This window comes from Poecilia mexicana, unplaced genomic scaffold (genome assembly GCF_051168715.1).
Source record: "Poecilia mexicana isolate PSO_F unplaced genomic scaffold, ASM5116871v1 scaffold_2, whole genome shotgun sequence".
In the NCBI taxonomy this organism is placed as follows: Eukaryota; Metazoa; Chordata; class Actinopteri; order Cyprinodontiformes; family Poeciliidae; genus Poecilia; species Poecilia mexicana.
In genome coordinates, this window is record NW_028263371.1 from 24,845,098 (window position 1) to 24,852,253 (window position 7,156).

The 7,156-nt window shown below is 39.7% G+C and overlaps 1 protein-coding gene across 1 annotated transcript in view; it reads right to left on the reverse strand.

The window, feature by feature from the left end:
• Positions 1-7,156, reverse strand: part of LOC106913309 (NLR family CARD domain-containing protein 3-like) — a 50,709-nt gene that overhangs the window by 25,906 nt on the left and 17,647 nt on the right. The window lies entirely within an intron of this gene.

Consider the following 7,156-nt stretch of genomic DNA (forward strand, 5'->3'; position numbering starts at 1 on the left):
CTTTATGTGATTTAAATTCAAAAATACTTTATTTAACCCAAAGGGAAACTACAAGTGTGTTCACAAATTCGTTGCAGATGGTGATGCTGTGTAGCAGTCAGTCTTGGAGCGAATTTTAGTAGGCCTCTGACTGAAGACTGTTGCTAAATATCAATTGTGTACAAACTTTTTGCCATCACAGTCAAAATGAAGTTGAAAGCACAAAAATTTCCTACTTTTTTTAGAAACAGTCTTTTAAAAAAGAACTTTTTATGCTTTTTTTTTTGTTTTAGCTCTTCAATAATAAACTAAACAATTTCTGTTTCATTAAAATGAACATTATGAGATTTTTGTAGAAAACTGATGTGTAAATCATTGTAGATATAAAACTTAAAAAGGTTGCCAAGGTGGCAAGCTCTGCTAATCCACCTCATTTGCTTTTGCCACTTTGATTTAATAAATCTCTTCTCTGTCTGGATGACAGAAAAGAAGGCTTCTCTTTTTCCAACTCAGGTTTGTTTTTTCAGTTTGAGAGCCTAGAATTACCTAAAAAGTGCTTTTAAAAAAAAAAAAAGTTCCTCAAGCAAGTGCAGCTAGTTTCTACGAGGATGAAGAGCGGAGTCTGAATTGAAGCCGCTCTGATTATCCGGGTGTCAGAAGCTGCTTTGGAGTCCAGTTTTGTGGAGGAACCTGATAAATGTCAGAGGTTTGGGACCAAAGTGCAGGCAGAGAGGCAACATAAATCAACAAGCTGTATTAGCAGAGGCCGTCTGGTGACAGCTACCACAGCAGGCGTCATAATCTAATGCCAGGCTGTCTTGTGCGGCAAAAGAGCATCTTTCAGTCAAAGTCTCCTGTGAGAAAAGCCGCTCGCATACGTCGGCATGCAGGTAAACAGATGGGAAGTTTTCTCGTCGCTCCGTGAATGTCATGTGCATGATTGGGAATGTCAGCGCAGCTATTTAGCGCTGACGGCTTCAGAAAAGTACTCATCACCTTTACAGCGTGATGTACGAGCACGGAGCAGAAATTATCCCCGCGTCGGAGACGCCTGACAAATGTCTCTGAGGGAGGGGAATCAGCAGGCTGCAGCAACTTGACGGAGCATTATCTGCCAAGGACGGGTTGTTTCCTGCCGTTAGCTGCCGATGTAGAGCATTTGTTTTCCTGGATCTGATGCTGCTTAGACTTGATAATAGGCTATAAAGCACCTTTTTCTGCCTAGCAGTATCAGGCGCTCACAAAACGAGCGTCTGCTTTCTTTGTTCGGAGAGACACCATGTTCTGATGAAACATGTCACTTCTCCGTTCGCCAGTTGTTCTCCAGAAGATCTTCTCTCAGATTTAATTGGAAGTGGCACACGCTTTTTGATTTGTATTCATGAACGAGACGTGCAGCTGTCGCGCGGCTCCTGGCAAGCTGTCGCTGTTGTTGTTCATTCAAAGTTCATGCTAAGTGTGTGACCGGACAACAAGCAGCACATCTGAGGAGAGAAAGCAGCAGAGTTCATCAGCTCTAGTAATAACTAGAGCTGATGAACTCATCAGCCACGTTTGCCGACTTCAAGCTTAGCAGGACTTTATATGTAGTAAAACATAAAGTGGGGTATTCTGACCTTTGAACTTTTCACATTCAGTCCGTCTGTTACAATGTGGCTGAAAACATTTCTGGAGCTGTTCTCATGTAGTCGCAGCCTGAGGTGGTGCTCTGGTCAGATGAACTTGTTTGGCCTGCATGCAGAAGTCCATATTAATACAGTGAAGTATGGTGGTGGCAGCATCATGGTGTGTAGCTCTTATCTAAATCAGAACTTATAAATTGATGTTTAGAGATGTTCTCCTGCAGTCTGACTGAGCTTCTTGGCAAAGAAGAATGAGTAGATAAATTCTAGTGACGTTTAAAGCTGGTGGAGTCAAACTATGACAGATCTGAAGGTTTCTCCATGTTGACTCCAGATTCTGACTCTGCCTCCTGTCACTGATTCCTGCATATGTGCTTGTTGGTGTTCAGTCAAGTAAAGCATTAAAGGGGGAAAATATCCCAGGTTTTTGACTTCTCTCCATCATTTTAATTACCTGCAAATCAGGATTTATGTGACTGGGTAAAACCCTGCGGTGCTGCCACTTAAGTGTTTCCTGGAGTGCATAATCCAGCTCATGTCTGACAGAAGACAAAAGCTCTGTCCTCGCACAGACTCAATGTTCTCTCTTATTATTTATGCACCTGCCTTTTGGATTTCAGAAGGCTTTTACTGCGGGAAGAGAGTAAAAGCTGGACAGGTTTTCAGCTTTAATGGCCTATATAAAAGGAAGTGAGGAGTGGGGGGTGTTTTACAGTCGCTTGGAATGGAGAATGCAAGTCGGGCTTTGTGTGGACCTTTAAATTTTACTGCATATGAGGAGGAGTCTTTGGGTGAATCCCCTGCAGAATCCTCTGCAAACGAGCCGGCATCTATTGACATTAGAGACGCCGCCGCTCACGCCGCTCCCTCCGGCACCGTTCGCCGTTTGTCTCCGTGACCCAGAACTTCCTCCTGACAAAGCGCTACCTCATTTCAATGCTAATGCGCCGTTATGGGTGTTTTCTAAAGCGTTGCTGCTGTTTATAATGATTCAGCTTACCTCTGAGGCGCCAGTTAATCCCGCAGATCCCCGAGGAGCCGCCGTGCACCGAGAGGTCACGCAGATAGTGTTTAAATAGAGTCCCGCGTTATCCCGACGGGACGAACGCACCGCCTGTAAACAGCTGACAGGTTCATGAATTTCCCTGCCAGGTTGGGATTAACTAAAAATGCAGCTGCTCTGATTGTTGCGTCTTTATGAACCCTTGACCTCGAGGTGCACATCCAGATATGACCTTTTCTAGAAGGAAAAACACAAACCAAGAAGGAGAAACAATCTCAAAGAACCTTCAGGTGTTTGTTTCACCTGCAAAACAAAGGAGCAGAATGGAGCATCGGCTGGAACATTTATGGTTCTTGCGTGCACCATCCACTTTTTTCACTTCCAGTATCGATAGTAATATCTGAGGTTTAGTATCGGCCGATTCCGATCTGATACTGAGACTTAAAACTGTTTTTCAACAAAATATTATCACTTAATCTGATAATTCTGCACCAGTACAACTCACTTATAGCTTCACAAGTTTGGTCAAACATGTAAAAACAACTTTAATCTGTTCAGGCAGTGCAATTAGGAGTATAATAGTCAATCTAAAACAAACAATAAAGAAACTGAAACAGTAGATTCACCATTTTGCTCAAATATGTAGAAATAAACCACAACAAACCAGGGCTGCAATGATTCCTCCAATGACTCGAGTTCCTCGATTATTAAAAATCATTGAGGAAAATGTATCTACCTCGAAGCTTCGTTAAGTTATATTTTATTAATTAGCTCACTGTGTTCCGGCCGGGTGATTATTTGCATTGCGCAACGCTCCTACTTCAGCCTCTGAGTTGCTGACGAAAGCTAACTGTTAGCAGCATACCGTCCAATTTTTAAGTTCAATCCGTGGGGATTTTTTTGATTGATGAAAATGTCAGGATTTTTGTAGTTTTTCGGGGGACCAATAAGCTTCCTTAAAATGACGGGAGCCTTTCTCCTCCCGGAGCTGCTGCCTGGTGGCCATTATTCAGAGTGAACGGCGGTGAAGAGCGCAGCGGGTGTATCTACACAGGTGAGCGGACAAACTCAACACAGCAAGCGGCTGTTCTGTAGTCGATGCTCAAAGCAAGTGTAGCTTTATGGAAAATAAATTTCATATATCATCCCGGTCCCAACAAATGGGTGACGGAGCGCATCGTGGCGCAAAGTGAAGATTTTCAAACATTAATCTGCCTTCTCATGTAATGTAGTTTGAGTTTTGATGCTTAGGTTCATCTGCTGCATCTCTTCTTCTCTGACTTTCTAGTTCTACTTTACACGTCTCTATTATTTCACTACACAATGCGCTGCTGCGGTACAAAGACTGGACAGAAAATGAGAGAAAAAGCAGCTGAATACCTTCAGAAAACCTGGAGAGCTATTGATCAAATCTAATATAGAATACAATAAAATCTGCTGCTGTTAGAAGGAAAGTTGAGTGCTTTAAAACTTCTGTAAAGTAAAATAAAACCACTTAGAGGAGTACGGCAGTCAAACCAGAGTGCTGTCATTATGTAATTTATCAGAAAAAGGAAAAAAATATTTATGGTTTTATGGATCTTTATTTTTCCTAGTTTTGTAAGAAATTAATTAATGTGAGCTAAAAGGTTTATGGCTCATTGATTATAATAATTATGTTTGGGAAATTAATAACAAGAGATGGTTCGTTTTAATTTAAACTAATACAGTGTCTGGTAAAAAGTCAAAATGATGATGTCATTGCTTTTTAAGCGCCTGATTGGTTCATTCAAAACATCTGAATTAATTGGAGGCAGATTTGTTCCAATATTTACGTGCAACTATAACAAACTTGTCAGAAGTCCTTGTTAAGATGCTGCTGTACTAAAATCAAAATTTTTTGAACCAAGCTTGATATTTTAAAAGGGCAGTATTATTTAAAATTGACTTTTTGTTAAAATATTATCCTTCATCAAAAACACACTTTGATTCTTTCATGCATGTTTGAGAAATTATTTAATCTCCACGGCGACCATTCAGCTGTCCTAAACGCCTTGGTGGATGTAGCCCCGCCTCCAAGATGCAGCTCCTCCCACACTCTGCTCCTTCAGACTAGCCAGCTGCAATTAGCAAACATTTAGTGGATCTGCTGAGCTACTTCTCAGTTCAACGTTGGCAAAAACTGTTGAAGGGTTAATAGAGGAACCATGTTGTGATGACTTCCTGAAGGCGGAGTTTCAGAAGGAGCAGGAGTTTTTAAAGAGACAGAGACCCAAAAGCAAGATGTCAAATTACTAAGTCCAATTATTGAAGTCATATTTGATATATATTGCTTTTTTATTACAACTTTTGGTAACATTGTGTTCCTGTAAAATACATCATACTGCTCCTTTAAATGTAATTAAACCAAAAACTGAGGAAATTAGAAAAAAGCAATAATGTTCCTAAGTGACCTAAAGGAGGAAAAGTTTAATCTGATTCATTTGAACCTGAGAAAAAAACTATTTCTGTCTTTCTTCAACCTCCTAAAGTGTTTAGTTTAAGCTGCTGTTCCATAATTGAAAGCAACCTGCCGTAACTCTGCGTTTCTGTCTGCTTGATGTATTTCTAGGTGTTCTTTGACTCAGGCAGTTCTTTGTACTACAAATGCATCATTGTTCATCTGGCAACTTAATTACAAGCTCTAGACTAGATAATAGTTTCTCTTCAGATTTTCAGCCGGTGTGAATCTACACTGATGGTTTCAGATCAAAGCCGAGCCGATCGTGACTTATCACATCTCAAGCAGCCATTAAACTCAAATTATTACTAAAAGAAGCACATAATCTGGTTTCTGCTGCTAAACCCTGAAGCTGCAGATGGTGAAAGGTGAAGCTGAGGTGAAGGCTGCTCTGTTTCTGTCTGTCGTCCCAGAGACACGAAGGTATCCCCTCTTCCTCCTCTTCCTCAAACGTCGCTGCAACCGAAGGGGAAACGCAGCAGGAGGTGAGAGGAATATCAACAGTACGAGGGATGAAAGAGTATTTGTGTCCTTTTTGCCAGCAGATGGCATCGAGGAACTAGGAACTCTTTCAAGACGTTTTAGTGACTCACAGTTTTTCAAGAAGTTTTTTTGCTCAATTTTCCTCCGAGATAATTAGCAGCAAACAGCTGTCTCGATTTGGTGATTCAGTTTTTCCCTCCAAATTCTGGGTTGTTTTTTATTCGGAGGGAGAGCTGCAAATATTTTTATCCACAGGAAATTGCTGATAAATATTTGGAAAGTAAAATTAGAGAAGAAAATCAGAGCGAAGCTGCAGCTTCTCCTCTCTGGATGGAGCTACAGTGACATCTGCTGGCCATAAAGGAAACTGCATCAATAATCTTCATTGAAAAGTGAAAAAACAAACCCACTTTTTCTGCTATCAGACATGGTGAAATATGACTTAAAGTCCAAATGCATTAATATGATTTCGTTCAATTGTTTTACAAAGTTAATTGGCGCTATATAAATAAATTGAAACTAAACTTTATAGGAAATTATTTGCAGCCTTGCTGAGCGGTAGGTATGCAAACCAACTCTGAAGAAGCTGCAGGATTTTCTGCTTCATATTGTTATGATTTAGAAATGACACTAGATCATTTTTCTCTATATTGTTGCTGCAACAAGCATTAAAGCATGCAGGTCTGGCTAAAATATCTTAGCATTATGACATTTGATTTCTAAACAGTTTCTGGTTTTCACTCAGAATCTTCTGCAGATTTTCCGAATCAACAAAAGGAATGACTTTATGAGAGGAATTTAAATTCCAGTCAGAAATTTCTCAGCAAAATAAATCAGCTAAATCAGACAAAAACTTGTAGTGGGTTGAGCAAGGTGAAGGATCCGGGATGCTGTGGGCTTGTTTTTGTTTCAGAGGTCCAGAGAACCAGGTGAATTTTTATAATATTAATGTGAAAGTATGTTTTTATTGGCTCTTTGAAGATAGTAATGAGGTAAAATGTCACAATATCAACTCAGATTTGATTTAAAATGTTTCAGTGTTAAATTAATCCACAGCAAAAACAACTAAGCATGTAGGTGAACCAGGGTTTGATATAATTTAAAACAATCTGGTTGCAATTAAGTAAATTTGGTAACTTTATTTGAAGGAAGGTGCATAAAAATCACAAAGGATTCTTTATAAATGTTGTCATGAAATGTCATTTTGTAAACATGACATTAAAAATGTCAACTTTTTATACAAAGTTGACACTTTTAATCGACTTTTTATGTAACGTTTTAGTGTAACTGCATTAAAATGTCATTATGTACTAAAGAAAATACAAAGTTTACACTTTTAATGCTACTTACGTGTTTCATTAAAAGTGCAACACTTTTGTGAAATATTCAACAAATACTATAAAACTGCACTTAGATCAAATATAACTCGGGTTAAATTAATGAATGAAGTATAAAATCACTATTCCTGGATGTAGAAAATGTTCCTGTAAGGCTGCAGTTGTGACCTCTGACCACAAGGGGCGCTGGCGGTCGCGCTGTTTCTCTTCTGTCTTGGAATAGAAGCAGCGAACATGATGCCGTGTACAGTGC